Below are 19,760 nucleotides of genomic sequence, written 5' to 3'. Positions count from 1 at the left end.
ATGACAGGCATCCTGTGAATTTATAGACTGAAAACTGTAAAAAAAAATAAAAAAATAAATAAATAAATATATATATATATATATATATATATATATATATATATATATATATATATATATATATATATATATATATATATATATATATATATATATATATATACATATTTGACATATTTGAGAAATGCACAATCAAATAAATAAATATCTGAACAAGGAGTCCAGAATTTCTCCTTCAAATAAAAGAAAAACTCTTGCTGTTGATTCTCAAAGGTGAACAATCATAATTTAATCTACACTAAAGTATCTTGTGTATTATTTCTCTATTTGTAATTGCAGGAGTTTTCTCAAATGAACCAGCAGACTCAATTGTTCTGGTATCTAAAACACTATTTCTCCCTAGCCTCAAAAGGAACCCTTTAATTTTCACAAGGAATGGAAAAGAAGACAGTTATTAAGACCAAATGCAGATGCTTTTCTTTTTCACTATAATTATTCTGCCTTTAACTAATACGGAACACACAATAAACACAGTAAATAATGAAGATGGATGTGCACAAGGTGAAATCAAGAGTCTAGCAACAATTGATCCCAGACCAAACGCCATCGCTTTTCAATACGACAGCTCCAAGATGGTTAGTTTGACTGCTGGTCTTCAATAAATGTTGTCTGGATTGCCTCTTGAGAGTAGACATCTAATTTAACAGTGCATCTCCTGAATGAAAAGGTACAGTCTTAACCACACAAACAATTAAAGTTACAGATAGACGGATAGGAAATCTATTAACTTGCTTGAGACAACACAATGACTAAAACAAGCCCTACAGTAACAGTATACTGTGATAAAAAGGAATAACAACACTGCTAATTTGATCACAGAGCAAATTTAGTATTAAAGATTGAAATGTAAAGAAAATTATATAAGACAAAGAACATTTTATGTTACTTCAATTTATATATATAGAATATATGAATCAAGTTTCAACAATTTTTTAAGTTATACAAAGTTTATCTTAAATTTTTAGTCAGTTTGACTGATGTCAGTTTGACAGATTACTGGGAAAGTTCATTTGATTAAAAGGATGTGAATGCATGTGAATGATTAAAATGCAACAGTCTTTTTATTTTTACGGTGTAGGCTTAAATAGTAACACATTTATTTTATGTTTGGGATATTTGGATGTTATTGAGACAGTATTGGGATAAACTACAATGTCATAAAATTTTCTTTTGATAACATTAAAAACACCGTCTGGTTCGGCTCAGCTTCCAAAACCAACCTCCGTAGACTATATCGAATAGTGCGGACCGCTGAATGAATTACTGGCTTTACTCTTCCCACACTTCAAGAATTATACTCCTCCAGAGTGAGTAAAAGGGCTTGCAAAACCACTCGGGACCCCTCACACCCAGCACACCTTCTGTTTGAACTGTTACCGTCTGGCCAACGCAATCTCACGGCAATTCGTAACTTTTTGATTTAGTGGCAAATTCGTATAAATTCGTACAATCTAATTCGTACAATTTAGTACGATTTGCTCATCACCCAATGACGGTTGGGGTTAGGGGTGGGGTTGGGTGCCACACCTCCTTTTTAAAATCGTACATTTATCATACGACTGAATTCGTACAAATTCTCTTGAATTTACCACTAAGCTGACAAAACGTAAAATACTTACGATTCCTCATGAGATCAGGCTGGTCTGGCCAGTGCTACAGAGCACAAAAATAGCCAGACACAGGAAAAGTTTCTTTCCAAAGTCCATCTATCTCATGAACAGTTAAATATTCCCCTAATGTGGAACAAACATCTGCATTTCTTTCTCATACGCACATGTACAGCACCTTATAACAATATATAATGCAATACTTTCTCATACACATTTGTACACAGCACCTTATAACAAATCTGTACATACAATTCATAATCCAGAGCTCTATTGCCTAACTGCATCTCAGTCTAATGTTTGTCATCTTTTCTCATATTTATTTTTAAGTTGTGAGTTGTCACTTTACGTTCACTGGAAGCTTTCGTAGGCAAAAACAAATTCCTTGTGTGTGTAATGCACACTTGCCAATAAAACCGATTCTGATTCTGATCAACATACAAATCTTGGCACTTATATTTTTAAACTGAACATATAAAGTATTCCCAAAAATACCTTTCAGATCTTTAATGAAGTGTGTATTGCAGTTTAATTGAGAAATATTATAACACTAAACAGCAAGCAGGAATCAAATCTTAGAATATACTCAATCAAAAACATGTTTAAAGAATTTCAGAATCAATTGTTAATCGAATTTTGACTTCAAGACTAGATCGAATCATGAGGCACCCAAAGATTCACAACACAAGAAAAGATTATTACAACCATTTAAAACAAGTGTATGACAAGAAAAGTTTATAAAGTAAAAAATGAAATTCATTGGAATCTATAGAAGGCATACAATGACCTTTTGATTCCTCCAGAGATATTTACTCTAATGGAGTGCTCTGTTGGCCAAGCCAGAGACAACTGATTTCATTAAACACCCAGAGGCACTCAGCAATATCATTTTCATACAAAGCAAACACAATTTCACTAAGAAAGTGAAGTGTTTATGCTGATTAATTGCTTATACATGTGAGCGATTCTAATCAGACATTAGAGTTACTGAGGAAAAACTCATGAGTCATACCATAAAGGGTTTTTTGACCTTATCATGGTCGAGAGGTTCAGGACAGCAAGTGTGTGATGGACCAGATGTTGTTTGCCCCCTAAATCCCAACAGGGTGTTCCTGGGTCATCCCTAGGCCAAAGGTCATTGGATAATCCACACAAAATCTGCATATATTCAAGAGTATGAGTCAAGTAGAGCATCGGCTACTTGATATATATTTGTATCTTTTAAAACAAGCTATAAAACTTGTATTTACATGCTATAAAGCTTTTTATTAACAGGCTCCTGCATCCAAAGCTCCACCTTATGAATAAAATCAATTACATTATACACACACTCTATTACGAGCACTCTCATATATCTCCAACGACTCGCGGATAGGTGTTATATTAAAGTGCGAGCACTGTAATGCATCATTGTCTGACATAATTAGCCTGACATGGACCTTGTGACCTCTAAACAACATTCCCAAATACCATGAGGTCACCACCAGCACCTGGAGTGTCCTATAGAGGCATGCTAATAAGCTGAAATATTGTGACACGCTACAGCTGCACTATCTTTATCCTATTAAAATTCATAATGTTTTGAGAATTGTTCTTATTATGATTCAGTACTGCGACACAGGGGCTTAGTGGTTAGCACTGTCGCCTAACAGCAAGAAAATCGCTTGAATGTTCTCCTCCTGTTGGCGTGGGTTTCCTACAAGTGCTCTGGTTTCCCCTTCAGTCCAAAGACACGTGGTACAGGTGAACTGAATAAACTAAATTGGCCATAGTGTATGAGTGTTTCTCGCTACTGGGTTGAGGCCGGAAGTTAAAACATATGCTGGATAAGTTGGTGGTTTATTCCCTGATGAGTAAAGGGACTAAGCCAAAGGAAAATAAATGAATGATTCAGTACCCAAATGTGTCAACTTTTAAGGGTTCTCTAAAGCTAATTATCTATCAAATTCACATCACAAAATATTATCAGCATTACTAGCAAAACACAAGGTACAGCTAAACATTTTAACCCTAATACAAACTAATAATGGTGCGTAACCTGAGAGATTGGGAGATAAAAAAATAAACAAACCATATATTAAAACTCGATTAAGGGTTAAGAAATGCTAATTGCTACGACTGATTCTTCTCACATCTCTTACTGCCAAAGTCATCCTATCACAAAACATCATTAGCATAGCACTGTAACATAATACAATGTACACTGCACTAGTTATAGCCAAAATACAAATTAATCAAAGGTTCATAAATTAAAGTATATTATGATGTCATAAGGGTTGCTAATACTGATTCCGCCCTGCCAAAAAACAGCTTAAACCAGCCTAGGCTGATTGGCTGGTATTAGCTGGTCCACCAGCTTGGTTTTAGAGGCGTTTTGGAAATTTCCCGGCTGGTTTCCAGCCATTTTCATCCTGGTCTTAGCTGGTCAGACTGGAAGATGACCAGCTAAAACCAGCTTGACCAGCCTAGCCAGGCTGGAAGCCCAGGCAAACTTGCTTTTTAGCTGGTCATTTTCCAGCTAAACCAGGCTGATAATGGCTTGACACCAGCCTGGAAATTGCCAAAACCCCTTTAAAACCAGGCTGGTCACCATCTAAAACCAAGCACCCAGCTCACCCATCTCTGACAAATTTAAACCAATGAATTGTCAACAAATAAACCAGCAGACAAACAAGAAACTAAATAAGCAATCAAACCAACCAATAAAATAAACTGCCTCCTGAATAAATCAATAAATAAACCAAACAGTATTTCAGAAAACATTATTAGCATATAGCAAGCATATATAACGAGGCACACTTGCACTATTCATACTCAAGACATACGATAACAGAGGTTTGTGATGTGACAGAATTTGATATAGATTCTGTAAAACTGCAAACATTGGTTACTTCTCACCCCTCTCTGCCAAATTCCTGCCAGTAAACAAAATTAGCATAGTTAGCAAATGTGCCAGTATGCTAAAACATGCAGCCAGAAGAGACAGGCGACTGGGCAAACGTTTTCTGATGTTTGCTAATTTGAGTGTGATTTGGACACAAATAAGGACAAAGTTTAACCCCCCCACAGCATAATCCATCAAATCTTAAACCCTTCAGAACCACAATCTGTCAGATGCAGGATTTTCAGTGCTAATATGGCATATACTTGTATTAGTGTGTAATATCATTGCACCACTATTAGAAAAAGTGCTAACATTCTTTTTAAGTGTACATTTTCTAATTGATAACCACCTCTTATTTAATTGTTCAGCTATATTTCATTGCAAGGAAACAACTTGAGTAGTTTTAGGTCCCAATAACCTCACTGTACTGAATGACTCTTAAAGTTAAAGCACTAACATGTTACAGCCTCTTAAGTGTGTTTATGTGAGATTATAAAGCATACCTGCAACAGCCACAGTCTAAAACAATACCGCGGGCTTTATATTGTCATAAAATGGTTACAGCAGCAACATAACGAACGTCATTTTTGAAATTTAGAGGGGGTGATAATTGTCCAGCTGATGCAAGCAGACACATTTGAACCTGATTTATATATCGAATAAAGGCAGACATCTATACGGTGCAGCGTTTTGCGCTTTAGTGTCAAGGCTGGTGTTAATGGAGAGTGCTCGACTCACATCCATGCACAAGGTCTCTCGCTCTCATTTTCTCTGAGTGATTAAGCTCAATTAACTCATCTCATTAAGGTTAATGATCTACTCCACCATTTTCCACTCCAACTTCTTGCATGAAGGAGTGGCGTGGACCGAAGACGTTATCTTTTAGCGAAAGAGGGAACGAATCATTTTCTCTCAAATGACTTTTGTATTGTTTATCTATAATTAGATGATGTGCTTTAATTATTTCATTCTGCTTTCTCTATTGCTTTCTATATTGGTGGACTATTGTTGTTGAATGGTTGTGAAATGGGCCATTTCAGTCAATGTAGGTCTTGAAAATCTTGCTATGTTAGGAGCTGTAATATTTGCATACTCGGTATGGTAGCTATCATACTATTTTTGCAGTATGTGTCCAGGACACAGGATTAAATTTTCATTTTTCACAGAATGAGGGATGAACTATAATATTTGGCAAAATGTGTAGCTGTATTGCAGGGTTCACATAGCAGAATGCAAAGTACTTGACTTGACCTTCAGATTCCAGTGTGACGAATGAACCTGAAACAATTAAATCCCATTGACACATTGTTTTATCAGACTGATAAATAATAAGCCACTTACTTTATGCACAATTAGACAATTCTGTGAGAAAAAATGACGAGATATGCCAAAAAACTGTGACATGTTGCTTGAAAATTGTGTAATGTTGTTTAATGTGCCCACATTTTACACATGGTTTAAAAACACACACACACACACACACACACACACACACACACACACACACACACACACACACACACACACACACACACACACACACACACACACACACACACACACACACACACACACACATATATATATGCACTACATTCATTTATTTATTTTTGTAATTATTTTTATTATTGTCATTATTATTAAAGTTTTCTTAGCTACTCAACTTTAAAGAAAAATATTTAAATATTTAATATTAATATTACATATTGTATTTAAGAATAAGTAGAAATATAAACTGCATTAATTATTATCATATTATTATTTAAACTATCAACAACATTTACAATATTTATTATTATTATTATTATTATTATTATGAATATCAAATGTATTAATGTATTATTATTGTTGTTGTTGTTGTTGTTGTTATCAAAATTACAACATTAACAATATTTTTTATTAACTTTAAGCATTAACAATATATTTATTATTATTGTTATTATTATTATTAATATTATTATTATTATTATTTTATTTTTATTATCAAATTAAAAACAACATTAAATAAAACATTTTAAATTAACATTTAAATCATTAACTATATATTTATTATCATTATTATATACATTATTATATATATTATTATATACATTATTATACACATTATTCTTATTATTATTATTATTAATAATAATATTATCAATTTAAAAACAACATTGAAAATATTTCAAAATAACCTTTAAAGCATTTAAAATATATTTATAATTATTATTATACATTCTATTATACATATTATTATTAAATGTTTTTTCTACATTATTACTATCAGATTAAAACAACATTAACAATATTTTAAACTAACATTTAAAGCATTAACAACATATTTATTATTAGTAGTAGTATTATTATCAAATGCATAATTATTATTATTATTATCATCATCATCATCATCATCATCATCATCATCAGCAGCAGCAGCAGCAGCAGCATCATCATCATCAGCATCATCATCATCATCATCATCATTGACATCAAAATTAAAACAACATTAACAATATTTTAATTAACATTTAAATCATTAAAAATATTTTTATCATTATTGTTTTTGGTTGTTGTTGTTGTAATAATTATTAATATTATTATTATTATTTCTACATTTATTTCACAGTAATTTGTACAATATCAACGACAACAATAATGTTGTCATTATATTTTTTTGATATACAGCTCCCAACATTTTTAGACAAACTAGTCCTACAACAAACCAAAGCTGGGGGGAAAATAATGCATTTCAAATCGCAATTGATTTTTCTTTTCCCAAATCATAAGCCTTTCGCCTTTTCCGAACATAGCATTGCCCTTAGCACAATCTACATATCCCAGCATGCACTTACACATTCATCTCTATTCCACTGACAATCCCGAGCCAGAAAAATCACCTATGCAACCATGAATACTTAAGACGAATAACTAATGCTTTCTACAGCCCTTGGCTAAAAATAAATGTTACAGGTTGCAAAAACATGAGTTATTGAGGAGCAGATTAGATTACTGCGCTTTCAAGGGCATCGTTATTCTTCCCGCAAGCAGAGCAGGTGTTCCTAAAACACGTCCTGGAGTTTCCTTCACTTTATAGTCAAACGGGTGAGAATTTCTGATTAATTACAAGGCAGATCCACTGGGAAAACGATATGTTAACACTCATTAACAGGGCGTAATGGTGTAGAGGGCAAGTCCTTTCAGTGCCAACCTGAGAGAGTGTGTGTATATATATAAAGCACAGACAGTGAAGAATCTCAGCAATGACAGATTTGAGCCGAAAAAAGCTCTCAGCGTTTTATTAGCTAATCCTGAACAACATTCATCCCCCTCTATCTTGTCCCCGGGGTGCCATCAGTCATTCCACAGGGGTCGATTTCCTGCTATTTTTTTCCGAGGATATCCCTCATAAAGCCTCGCATTATCTCTGGAGACTCCTCTGGAGCTCCCGGTGAAAAAATACACACTTTGTTGGCAGACAAAAGAGCAGTGTTTCTCTGTTGGGGAAATGGAGGAACGGTGAGGAGATTGTTACCTCCAGCGTGCTAAAACCAAAAGAGAACGCAAGAGAAAGTGTGTGAGTGATGGAGAGTTCTGTGGGCACTATATACCTCCTGAATGTGAATCACACACATGCTCAGTTCTGCTGAAACTATAAAGCATCAGGGGCTTCATCCCTTACAATCGGCTTGAAGCCACAGAAGAAAGTCAAAACAAAAAAGATGGATCCTTAAATAGCATCTATTTGTGCTTAGCAGGTCTTTGTTAAGAACCAAAGTTGCTAATTTTCTGATAATAAGCATGGCAATACTTTAGTGTGAAGATAACCATAGTAAATGCTGAATTGAGCATACAATCATTGACCGTAGATATTCCTATACATCTATAAATATCACACAATGGTATACACCGTGAAAAAAAGTCCAGAATATCAATGGTAACATGCTACTGTAAAGTAAAAACCGGTAACTTGGCTAACAGTAAGTTTGCTAAATATATACAATGAATAACTGTGAATTCACTTTTCCAGAGTTCCCTGCACGACACTTCACCTTTTATGCTTTGTTGTGGACATCACCATTTCTTTTTATTTATTTCGTTTTGTGTGATTTTTTTTTTTTACAGAAATTGCGATTTAATTTAAGCTGATTTTAATTTAATTTAAGCTTTAGCTAAACTGTGACAACAATTATACAACAAATAACAAAAAATTCCCATTTTGCAAATGCTGTTTTTTATATGTTTAATGTTTATAAATTTGTCTATTATTGCTACTGATTGGGCAGAACAAAAGTGTGCTCACTCAATTGGTTAGTTGAAAAGCCCCATGTCAGATCACATGATTTCGGCACGAATTCCTTGATGTTAGGTGTTGTGGGGAGTGGTAAATGACAAATGGATGTCGTGACACAAGATTTAACCATTTCTTCTTGTGTAATTTGGCATAGTTCACGACAACTGATACCATGTCTGTGATGCCTCATGATACCATCGCAGAAAGTCCTAATTTTCTGAAGCAAAGTGGACTGGTTCTGAAGATGTTATTCGTTATTTTTGTTTACATATGTATTTTATATTGCAGCCTCTTGCGATTAACTAATCGCAATGTTTTAAATTGTGATTGTGATTGTGATTGTGATTGTGATTGTGATTCGATTTTGATTAATCTCACAGCCCTAGTTGTTAGTACTGAAAAACCTTGGTGTATGACTATTAATGATGAAATACAGTAATACAGTAACCAGATTTTTTTTTACATTAAATGCCGGCAACCTTAGCTACCATTTTTTACCATACATTTTTTGTTTACAAAAGTTGTACTTACAATTCTGAAAAATACACAATTTTATAAGTAAAGGTTTTTTTTATTGCCATCATTGGTTCCAAAAACAAACATTCATGTAAGCTTTTATTGGACAAAAGGTTCTTTATAGGTCAAAAATGTGGTTCCGATTTTTACAAATATTCTATTGCTGATGCCTGTTACTATTTTTACTGGAATACAACTTAACAACACATTTTTCTGTCATTTTCTGTTGAGAAGAAAGATGCAAGTTTTTTGATGCAGATAAATGTTGTCAATCATCAACATGTTTAGCATCTAGCATTTCTTCTTATATTACTATCATCAGATTATTTAAATCAAGTTGTTATTTGTTTGTCTTTTCCTCTAATGTATGTTTGTTTTTATAAATATAAAATTATATTTAAAAAAATCATTGTTTATTATATATAATATATTTTTATATACAGAATCTTTCTTCAAAAAGCTTCTAGGACCCTATAGTGGGCAATTTTAAAGGTAGAAACACTAATCATGCTCATGAAAATGATCAATAAGATAATATCCAGGGCTGATTTTATACAGACAATGCATTTTTCTAGCTCATCTAATTCTTATTTATTTATTTTTTTTAATCTGTGTTTTGACAGCTGAACAAACACCATTCAGGTGCACAACAGTACTCTGTGATGAATGTTCAGGTGGTTCATGGTGGCAGGTTGAAAAGAGTCTATATCAGATAATATAGTCCATTTCAATTTGCATTTTCATAAATGAAATCTTTCACCCTTTCACTGTGCTCAACATCAATCCATTGTTGAATAACACACTATGTAATGAACACATGCAAATCTGCCTTCGGTTCAACTGATTCCAATACATTTGAACATTAGCATGCCAAGCTAGAAACCCCAGTACTTTAAAACATAACAAACAAACAAACATCAGGTAAAATAATCTATTCATTCATTAATTCTCCTTCGGCTTAGTCGCTTTATTTATCAACAGGATGAACGGCCAACTTATCCAGCATATGTTTTACACAGCAGATGTCCTTCTAGTCAATCCAGCACTGGAAAACACCCAAACTCTCTCGCCCATACACTACGGCCAATTTAGATAATTTCATTAACATATTCCACATGTATTTAGACTGTGAGGGAAACCAGAGCACCCGGAGGAAACCCACGCGAACATGGGGAGAACATGTAAACTCCACACAGAAATGCCAACTGACCCAGCCAGGACTCAAACTAGTGATCTTCTTGCTGTGAGGTAAACCACTGAGCCACCATGCCGCCCCAAAATAATCCATTGCAATACAAAATTTAAGTGCAAAATTCTACATTTCTCCCCCTTGGATGAAAACATTTAATGAGCTCAAACAATGCATTTTGGCATTACATATTCTCAAATCAATTCAAAGCCCAACAGATTTGATCGATTCCTATATACTTTGATGTTAGCATGATGCGAAGCTAATGCAAATGCTTTAACAAGCACAAATACACACCACTCAAACAAACATCATGCAAAACAGTCCACTCAATTCAATTTTCAATGAAATATAAACTTTATCCCCACATTATAGAAGACAGAAAGTCGACAATCAAACTTGCAGTGCATTATGGAGTCACCTAATCTTCGAATCCCGTGCCAAAACAAAGAGACTTTCTTAAAGCGGCAGAATTACTCTACATTTCTTCCATTCGCAACCATCTCCATGTCAGAAGTACTTACAAAATCCTAAAATGCTAATTTGCCTTCGATCTGAAAAGTCTGCTTGATTAGGAACAAAGGTTTAATTGCAAGAACCGCTAATCGTAAGTCTCTAATCGTCTAATCTACCGCATAACCTAATTGAAGAGACTCCAGACAGAGAGAGCCGTACTGGCTTAAAAAGCTTCAAACCATTAGTAGCCGAATGGACAAACAATGCTGTTTTAATTGAATCTATATGCGCTTCAGAGTCACATAGCATTTTCCTAATCGAACCCCAGCCAGTCTTGGTCTTCAGAGCGCACCGTCTGCTTTTAAGAGACAGACAGAAAAGTCGAGACTGGAGCTAATTATGTATCCCTGGGTGAGGAATTCCTGCAGAATCAGTCCAATTCGGAGAGGGAGCGTCTTCCCAGATGATTAATTAGGCACTAGTGTGTGAGTGTGTGTGTGTGTGTGTGTGTGTGTGTGTGTGTGTGTGTGACTCAAATCAAAGTCTGGATCTCACTGACAGTAAGAGGAGATACTGTATGCTCATATATATGCTGCCTTTAGGTGTCTTGTCTTCAAATAAAGAGTGTCGTTTGGTTGGGACGGGGCTGATGGGATGGCGAGGGTGGCTCTTATTAGTGCAGACCACTGTGTGGGTACATTTTAATGTGTTCTCCAGCAGACGAGGTTCAATAAAGGGCTGCTTGGTCATTAAAAATGCATCCATCTCAATTAGTTGATGAGTTTGGTGATTTCCCACACAGTATCCATTATATGGATTCAATAGCAGACAATGGAAACTCACAGGTGTTCTGCGTGTGTGTTTTGGAGAAATTACGTCTTTCCATATTAACTGAGACATTGTGGGGAAAGCAATTAAACAGACTAAGTAATTACATTGAAGGTTAAAGCTATGGAACTGAAGAAGCATCCAATGTTTGCTTTCTGTACTTTCATGCATGTTGTCTCAACACAAATCGATTATGTTAGCTTAACAGATTTAAGTGGATTAAACATAAAATAATTAAGTTGTTCCACAAAAAATATCAAGAATTTTGTTCTTTTAGCTCATTTTCAAACTCAGTAGTTTGAATAAGCAGCAAAAATTATGTTTTGAGTGCATATAAATGATACTTTTTATCCCGATGGATGAGTTTGTCCATATTTTATCCAACATTGAGTCATAACAAGAGTTAAAGACAACATTATTAGCCCCATGTAAAAAATGTGAATTCTTTTACAAATATTTAAGTATTTAAATTTTTTTTATTAATGTTTAAAAACTGCTGTGGTCAATATTATTTGCGCCTCATTTTTTTGGTAACACTTTTGTTGACTTGATCCACAGCGCTAAAAGCTAGGTACAAAATTGGAAACAGCTTGATTATATGCGGTACAGAAATTATTACAGTATTAACAAACCATTAACTAACACTACTGGCTTAATAAACTAATAATTAGCTGTTTATGTATAGTTAGTAGGGTAGAAGTTGGGTTTAGGTTTTGGGTAGGACTAGGGTCTGTGATTTGGCCTAAAATCTAAATCTCGATTCATGACTACGATTTATGACTGATTGTTTTATTTATTTATTTATTTATTTATTTATTTTTGCCCTCATAGTTCACTGACAGGCTTTGTACAGTAAATATGCTCTCATATTACAAGTGAGAGATTTCTGAACAAAGGATGCATTTATTTATTTTAAAATAATTCAAATAAACACACACTATATACTATTTATGATTATTTATTGAACATCAACGATGAACAACTGAAATTAAAATAATACATTGTCTAATAACCGCCCTTCCTCATCACCATTACTGAATTGACCAATCACAAAGCTTGCGTTACAAGTCGTTGTGATGTGTAGTCATATTTTTTTGGAACTTGTTTTTTCTTTACATAATTTCAGAGTAATATAATTAGTAGAAATTAGCCTTAACAGAGCAGGGTCATGTGACTTCACAAACAGTAGGGAAAGTAAATTGAAAAAATTGACCTGGAAAAATTTGATCGATTATTGGTTATCCTAATGTCAATTTCGATTACTTTTTGAATAATTGCCCAGCCCTATTCATAAACAGTTAATATCTTAATAATAGTCAGGTAATCCGGCAGCAGATAATAGAATGAATTGTGACCTTTACTAAGTATCTTAGTTTTTCCTTTTGTTTTTTTTGTTTTTGATTGGCTATAGAACAAACCACTGTTGTCCATTGACTTTACGTATCTTGCAAAAACTAGTAAAATATCATTATGGCAAAGACAAAAGAAATTAGTCATTCAATTTATTATGCTTAAAACGTGTTCTCTGTTAAACAGCATTTGGCATATTTTTGATAAAAATATTACAAATTTCACTGGAGGGCTAATAAGATTCAATTTAGTGGACTAGTGGCTTTTGGGAGGAAAAAAAAAAAGAACGTTGGATAAATTTTAAAAAATGTCATGTCGATTCGATTGTCCTTATATCAAGAAGAAGAAGGTGGAAAACATACAGGGAAAAAAGAATTATCACAGTGAAGTTCCCAGAGGACCTATGTGGTAAGGACACTTATAATACCAGATGTCTGTTTGACCCAACATGAGTAGGGTAGCAGTCATTTTTATGTTTTTTAATATCTGCAACAATTCTAAAAAAGTATTGTTTATGCTGACAAAGAACACACACTTTGAAATGTGTCACTTTAACATACTGTAACTGTTAACTTGTATATAACCCCAGAACTCTCTCTTTGAATATCACACTAACCTCAAGCTTCTACTGTAGATTCCGGGGCACCAGGAACCACTGCAACACTGACTTCAGCTCATCTGTTCAACCTGGACTCAAAGTGATGAACATAGATGACATCTCCACTGTCGATCCGTCTCTTCACAAGCTGCCGTCAGACTGTCAGGCCTGTCATTTTCCTTCCTGTCCCTGGAGACAAGTGATGATGATATTCACTGTAAGCTTACAGCACACCCTCTCTCACCTTCTTTCACAATGTCAAGGGACTTTTAATATGGTAAATACTGGTATATGGAAGACTACAGGAATTAATTGACATACACAATGATTGTGCTGAATACGTATACAGTTCAAGTCGTTGTGGTTTTTTTCTCAAATATTTCCAAAAAAAAATGTTTAACTGAGCAGGGAATTTGTTTGACATTGTCTCCTATGTTTTTTCTTTTAAACAATTTTTTATTTGTTTTATTTTGGCTAGAATAAAAACAGTTTTTAATAAAAAAAAAAAAAAAACATTTTAAGGTCAATATTATTAGCCCCCTTAAGCAATATTTTTCCCCGACTGTCTACAGAATAAAGTACTGATACTGTGCATTATTAAGTTCAGTTATTAGAATTAACTTATTAAAACTATTATGTTCAGAAGAAGAGTGTAAGTGTGTATATATATAGTGTATATAGATAGATAGATAGATAGATAGATAGATAGATAGATAGATAGATAGATAGATAGATAGATAGATAGATAGATAGATAGATAGATAGATAGATAGATAGATAGATAGATAGATAGATAGATAGATAGATAGATAGATAGATTTTGAAATGTACTATTAATCAATCAACCAACCAATCAAATAAACAAACATTCAACCAACCAAACCAACTAATCAATCAACCAATCAACCAGCCAACCAACCAACCAACCAACCCAACTAATAAACCAACAAACAAACCAACCAGTCGACCAGTCAACTAACCAATCAACCATACCAACTAATCAATCAACCAATAAATGAATCAATAAATCAATCAATCAATCAATCTATCAACCAACCACTCTATCTATCAACCAATCAATTAATCAACCAACCAAACCAACTAATCAAATCAACCAATCAATCAATCAACCAACCAACCAACAAATGAATCAACCAACCAACTAACTCAGTCAGTCAGTCAGTCAATCAAATTAGTCAATCAGTCAATAAACATTATGTGTTAATTAAGATTTATTTAATTAGGTTTGTGAATTAAGGTTCATTTGTGACAGAAAATGTAAATGCACTCGGCATTATCTGTGTTCAATATTTTTTTTATAGATGAGCAATTCCAAGCAAGAATAAATTGAGTTTGAGACAAACAAAACTTATATTATTTTTTCTTATAATCTAATTTTTAAACTTCCTTCTAACTAAATAGCAAAAATCCTGCACTGCATCAAGCTCATTTATGAATTCTACACATACTGTATATCACCTATACTTTTTAGTATTACAAAGCCATACTAGCTTGCTGGAATCAAACTCAGACCACAGAATACAAAACAGAGTCCTTCACTTTAATGCTCCCTGTCTTCACAAGACTGTTTCCCGCTCCAAGCCAATTCAAGGGTCCAGGATTCAAGAACATCATTTTGTTCCCAGTATGACATGAGCAGACCTGCACTGTGCATATGAAAACACACACACACACACACACACACACACACACACACACACACACACACACACACACACACACACACACACACACACACACACACACACACACACACACACACACACACACACACACACACACACACACACACACACACACACACACACACACACACACACACACACACACACACACACACACACACACACATAGACGCACACACATGCACACAGCTTCAGAGAGATTGAAAGGTGAGAGTGTGAAAACAGAGTGTTGGTGAGAGGTTACTAGATAAGAGGACATTGACTGTCTTTCTACAATGACATACTGCACTCTTCCATTCTCTCTCTCACACACAGACATACACTCAGCCTTTCCACTGAAATAGTGTTGATGCTCATATTAAGGTCAGTACATGGTAAAAAAAATATGGCTTTGTGGTATGTGTGTATGTATTATTATTAAATCAAAACAGTGTTATAAGAAAATAACATTTTTATGATATATGTGTCAGAGGAGAAAATGAGTTTCAAGCAACAAAACAATAAAAGTGTAATATGGCTTTGAACTGTTTTCCTTATACATGAGAAAGTGTCCTTTCATTTTCTTTTTAGCTTAGTCCCTTTATTAATCAGGGGTCACCACAGCGGAATGAACCGCCAACTTATCCAGCATTTGTTTTATGCAGCCGATGCCCCTCCAGCTACAACCCAACACTGGGAAACATCCATACACTCTCATTCACACATATACATTACGGAAAATTAAGTTAATCCAATTCATCTATAGTGCATGTCTTGGGACTCGTGGGAGAACATGCAAACTATACCCAGAAAAGGCAACTGATCACGCTGGGGCTTGAACCAGATCATGCTACCCACTGCGCCACCGTGACCACAAATAGAATTATTGTTTATTGAGTTCGCAAGCAATTTCTGAGTGAAAATGTGTTTTTTTTAGTGTACATGTTTGCATAATACTTTTCCTCTCTAAACGAATCAGACAAATGTGTCTGACATTACAGTTTTACATTTTTGAGCTTAGAAGATTTTTATTTTTGGTTCACAAACGGATTGGAATTTGGGACAGGGCCAAAAGTGGTTCCACAGCACTGCATTTGTGGGAAATGGATTAAAACAGTAAAGCGAATTAAGGCCACCAGCAATAAAATAAAATAAAATAAAATAAAATAAAATAAAATAAAATAAAATAAAATAAAATAAAATAAAATAAAATAGGTGACGCGGTGGCGCAGTAGGTAGGGCAGTCAAATGACAGTAAGAAGGTCGCTGGTTCGAGTCTAGGCTGGGTCAGTTGGTATTTCTGTGTGGAGTTTGCATGTTCTCCCCGTGTTCGTGTGGGTTTCCTTTGGGTGCTCTAGTTTCCCCGACAATTCAAAAAGACATGCGCTATAGGTGAACTGAGTAAGCTAAACTGTCTTTGGTGTATGTGTGTGAATGAGAGTGTGTGAGTGTTTTCCAGTGATGGGTTGCAGCTGGAAGAGCATCTGCTGTGTAAAACATGTGCTGGATAAGTTGGTGGTTTATTCCACTGTGGTAACGCCTATTTAAAAAAAGGACTAAGACGAAAAGAAAAGGAATGAATGAATAAATAGCTATTAACTGCACTATTAATTGCAAAATAAAAAAAAAAGAAAATAAAATAAAAGAATAAAACAAAATAAAATAAAATAAAATAAAATGGTGCCATCGACTGGCTCGTACCCACAGCCAGTTATCAGTGCCTGTGCAATAAAATAAAATAAAATAAAATAAAAACTTGCCATCAACCTGTCTCGCACCCACAGCCGGTTATCAGTGCTTGGCTGTTGGTGCTTTGGGCTGGATATTATCGGCTGCTTCAAAACTCATTTCAGAATTCAGGATAATCCACAATTAAGCTGAGAGATGATGGTGTTGATTGCCACCCCATCTTGCCAAGCTTCTTACAGGGGGTGAAAAAATTGTGATTTAGTGTGAAGCGCCAACAGAGGTAAAGGGTCTCTCAGCAGGCAGGGTGGGTTGGCGAACACTGGCAAAGTGCTGACGAGCCAGAGAAAAGATTGGAAGAGCAATTGCACACTAGAAGCACACACACACACACACACACAAAACCTCAATATCATCTCTGAAGGAGCCATGCCTCTATTGTGGGCCGTAAAAACGCAATCGATCACCTCGGTGGAGCTTAGAGTCACCGGTTAAATGAATTTACACAACACATTTGCTTCTACGAAGGCGTCATTTTCCGATCTGCCGCTTTGTTGCATTAGAGGTGAGAAATGCTGTTAGACCATACTAAATAAGATGTCACAAATAAGCCGAGCAGCATGGGATATGTTGAGGCACAGAGGAACACATAGCGCTTCTTTACTGTGCAAACAATCCAATAAAAACGTCCACGCGACCTGCAATTACGCACATATATGACACCCCCTGCCAAACCAATAAAAACTACAGGGGGTTTGACAAGCGCCGTGATGCTTTGGCGTGTATTATGAATGACAATCCACATCAAACCGGCCCAGGAGGGTTGTATATATGTGGTATACGTCCTCACCGAGACCCCGCTGAACCCTGAGATTCAAGCGGCCCGCTTTTGGAAAACACTTGCTTCTGCACTGCAGGCCCTGCCACACACACATTGGCTGATTTATGATGGTCTGTCAGAGCTAATACAGCCTGCTTTACATGCTTGCTTCTAAGCTAAAAGACAGCCAGATTCATCCGACAGAGCTCTTTCTGCCACAATGGCGCTACTAAATAACAGACAACACACTTGCTGCTGAAACATTGGATGTATGGTGAACATATGCACGTCTGATTTGCATAATAAGCATTTGTTGGCAAACACAGATGTTATTTAGATGAGGAAAGGCTGAGATGTCATGTGATTTAAGTCAATGCTGATTTAAGTCTTCTTGGTTATTAATTTCTCTACAACTGATGTTTTTTTACTGTAAGGCTTCTGAAGTGAGGTTTAAAAATGCAAAGGAGATGTTAATGAATTTTAGTGAATTAAAGATGCAAAGCCACAGAGTTATAGAATGGACTGAACATGTATTATACTGTCGGTTAGTGATTTATAACAATAAAAGAAGTTATTAATCGCATTCTTTAAAATATCTATAAATATTAAATATATGTATATGTTAAATATATCAATTAAATGTATATTATTGTTATTACTTTTATTATTATTATTATTATTACTATTATTATTATCATTATTACTACTACTATTGTTTGTAGTCATTTCCACAAAAACTGAAATTAATTATTAAAAGTAAAAGGAAGAACAAAGGAAGCATTTATTATGTTGTCAATTACTGAATTATAATATAAAGAATACAAAATATATTTTAAAAAATTAAGTATTTAAAACTAAAGAACACCCTATAAAATCTTAGCAATAATTCTTTTTAACAAAATAAAATGTAATTTGTGTTTTATTATTATTAATGATGTTATTAATGATAAAATAAATAATCATAATGTTGTCATTTCCACAAAATTTTTATTCTTACATTAAAAGTAAAAATTTACTATTGATATAAAATATATTTATATAAAATATTATAAATTTAGGTGACAAGCTGGCTCAGTGGTTAGCACTGTTGCCTCACAGGAAGAAGTTCAGTGGTTCAAGTGCCAGCTGAGTCAGTTGGCATTTCTGTGTGGAGTTTGCATGTTCTCCCTGTGGTGGTGTGGGTTTCCTCCGGGTGCTTTGGTTTCCCCCACAGCTCAAGACATGCGGTACAGGTGAATTGGGTAAACTAAATTGTCTGTAGTGTGTGTGTGAATGAGTGTGCATGGATGTTTTTCAGTTATGGGTTGCAGCTGGAAGGGCATCCGCTGTGTAAAACATATGTCGGATAAGTTGACGGTTCATTGCACTATGGCGACCCCTGATGAATAAAGGGACTAAGCTGAAGAAAAATGAATGAATGATTTATAGCAAGGGTCACCAAAATTGGTCCTGGAGGGCTGGTGTCCTGCAGATTTTAGCTCCAACCCTAATCAAACACACCTGAACAAGCTAATCAAGGTCTTACTAGATATACTTGAAACACCCAGGCAGGTGTGTTAAGGCAAGCTGGAGCTAAACCTTGCAGGGACACCGGCCTTCCAGGACTGAGATTGGTGACCCCTGATTTATAGATTTATAACTTTAAAGTACTTTAGATAAAATCATCTGCTAAATACTGAAATGTAAATTTATATTTCAGGTGGTACCAAACTGATTTAAGACAACTCAAATCTCAAATCATTTCTATGACAATTTTCCAGGGCTTATAAACAGTTAAAGCCTTAAATTCATCATTGCATGTTCAGAAA

General features: G+C 34.7%; 1 protein-coding gene and 1 long non-coding RNA gene across 2 annotated transcripts in view; both read right to left on the bottom strand.

Moving 5' to 3' along the window:
• Window positions 1-19,760, bottom strand: part of LOC147844665 (uncharacterized) — an 892,045-nt gene that overhangs the window by 324,764 nt on the left and 547,521 nt on the right. The gene's annotated exons all lie outside the window — the stretch shown is intronic.
• Window positions 1-19,760, bottom strand: part of pdzrn4 (PDZ domain containing ring finger 4) — a 104,966-nt gene that overhangs the window by 82,521 nt on the left and 2,685 nt on the right. Inside the window, exon 2 of the mRNA XM_087247610.1 lies at window positions 13,780-13,950. The gene's annotated coding sequence lies outside the window, so the exon portion shown is untranslated. The remainder of the gene's footprint in view (window positions 1-13,779; window positions 13,951-19,760) is intronic.

The sequence above is a fragment of the Danio rerio genome, chromosome 4, assembly GCF_052040795.2.
Source record: "Danio rerio strain M-AB ecotype USA chromosome 4, GRCz13ab, whole genome shotgun sequence".
Taxonomy (NCBI): domain Eukaryota; kingdom Metazoa; phylum Chordata; class Actinopteri; order Cypriniformes; family Danionidae; genus Danio; species Danio rerio.
The sequence above is the reverse complement of the archived record's forward strand: the minus strand, read 5'-3'. Positions and strand labels throughout refer to the sequence as shown.